The sequence below is a fragment of the Pholcus phalangioides genome, unplaced genomic scaffold (genome assembly GCF_987345545.1).
Source record: "Pholcus phalangioides strain wild (caught in Gottingen) unplaced genomic scaffold, Ppha-v1.0 ptg000009l_1, whole genome shotgun sequence".
Taxonomy (NCBI): Eukaryota; Metazoa; Arthropoda; class Arachnida; order Araneae; family Pholcidae; genus Pholcus; species Pholcus phalangioides.
The window spans coordinates 29,524,243-29,526,320 of record NW_028301602.1 but is presented as its reverse complement, the minus strand read 5'-3'; the positions used below and the strand labels follow the sequence as shown (position 1 = coordinate 29,526,320).

The window sequence follows — 2,078 nt, the reverse complement described above, 5'->3', positions numbered from 1 at the left end:
AGACTTTTATTTTCTTGCCTCCCCCCCCACCCCGGAAAGGGTTATTATTCCAAATAAGTGTGCATTTTCGAGGGACCACTCACTCGGATCGAGGACCTGGGGCAGCGCATCTGTTGTTTCTAATTATGGGCCTGAATGCAATCATCATCACGAGTGAATTGTTTGTTCTATAATTACTTTTCTCTGAGAAAAATTACGCATCTCGGCGACAGGTGCGACTGACACAATACCTTGCTGAAATATATAAAAGGCTGATCATTGGATGGATCTGAATTATTAAAACTTTGATTCTTCTCCAGTTGCAAACAACCGAAGGAAAGATGGCCGCTCTCGTTAAAGTCTTCATTGTCGCAGTAGCCGTGCTCGCCGTTTTGGACGCGTATAGTAAGATTTCAATTATTAACATTTTCTTTAACGCAAAGTTTTGATTAATTTATTTTCGAAATCATTTTTCCATCCAGGAATTTTTTTCATCAGTTCCATAAATTGATCCGCTTAGAGTGCAACATCTGAAGCTGACATCATTATCAGATAAGTCGTCGTAAATGTGTGAGCTGTAGGTTGACTCATGTCTGACTGTCCATGTACGGCTCCGTTCAGTGCACACAAGGAAACTGATCCATTGCTTCTACGGCGGGGTGGTCTATCTCGTCCATCTGACATGTGAATGGACGTGGGTTGAATTTTCCCCGTAGAGACAGTCGAATTTTCTTTCCTGACTTCATCTTTGCATCAGCCAGTTGTAAGACAAGTCAGCACACTGGCGAGTTACTGCAAACGATGCAACATGAAACTCGACATGGATTGGTTAGAACCTGAAATTCAGGTTTTTACACGATCCGTGTAAACAGCCTGCATTGCTTGCAGTATTGCTCCAGTGTGCAACCCGCCTGAAAACCTTCGTATGCCTATAACATATCTAAAAAAACTAAGTTTTACCGAGAATAAATAAAGAAGCGTGATGACATGCCTTCAGGTATATTTGGTATGTATTAACCAAATACAGTCGGTATAGCGTGACTTAGAAGTATAATTTCATACTATATAATTTTATGATTTTCTAATAAAATTCTCAATTATTACTAGCATTTTACCGCGGACCGCACTGAAGGAGAAATAGACAGCACTGTGTAACATTTCAGTATTTTCTATTTATTGTTTTTAAAATGCTTTATAAATTTTGGTCCTCTCCTGTCTTTAACACATTCATATGCAACTTTAATTTCTCTCAAAATTAATTCAATAAATTGAATATCTCTTAAATTTACTCAATTTATAAATAGATCATCTTTGATAAGTATAGAAATTTTTCCCCCCATGCCTATAAATCTAATTATATTACAAAATAACACGCATTGTGTGTGTGTTTTGGATATTCAATCTCATGATTATGACTTTTCTGCGATTACAGAATCGTTTGGTGAGGCGCGTGCCACAATGCTAGAAAAAGGAGAGATCATGCCTGCAGAGACACTGCAGGTCGCGTGTGACATGTGTGACCCGTGGAACCATATGAACTTCCGTCGGCCATCCCTGGTCGGTAGTGCCGGAGCGACTACTGGAAAAGCAGCACCAATAACTCCACCGCCATCTGGAGGATAAACGAAAAAAGCCGGTGGCAAAAAAGCGAGCCGTTTCGCCTAGGTTCCGAAGATCTCGATGGAGAAGGATCCCGGAATAATGATTACAATAGTTCCAGCGAACAGGTGCTGCCCTAAATTCAGATTTCTGTCCAACACGCAAGCAAACCCATCGTATTATTTAGAATTGATGCGTTCAAAATTTGTAATTGCCATTTTTTTTTAAATGACATGATTATTGAATAAATGTTTTCAGAACACCAAATATTGGTTGACTATGATTTTTTTTAATTTATGTCTTTGAAATTATTTCTTACAAGAATTTATTTTCCCGGTTGATGTTGGTAATTACTAGAGACCGAAAGTTCAGTCAAAATTCCATAAATACCTTTCTTTGCATATTTTCCAAAAATGTTTTTTTTTTCAATTTTTACTGACACAAATGCCTCTTATTCTTTAAAATTATTAATTATATGTTATTATTAACATTATTTGAAA

The 2,078-nt window shown here is 37.6% G+C and overlaps 1 long non-coding RNA gene across 1 annotated transcript; it reads left to right on the top strand.

The window, feature by feature from the left end:
- The first annotated feature begins 296 nt into the window (after nt 1–296).
- Nucleotides 297–1,845, top strand: LOC149082658 (uncharacterized). The gene is made up of 2 exons (XR_016193301.1): nt 297–384; nt 1,412–1,845. It is a non-coding gene; the product is annotated as an uncharacterized LOC149082658 (long non-coding RNA).
- The last annotated feature ends 233 nt before the right edge of the window (nt 1,846–2,078 follow it).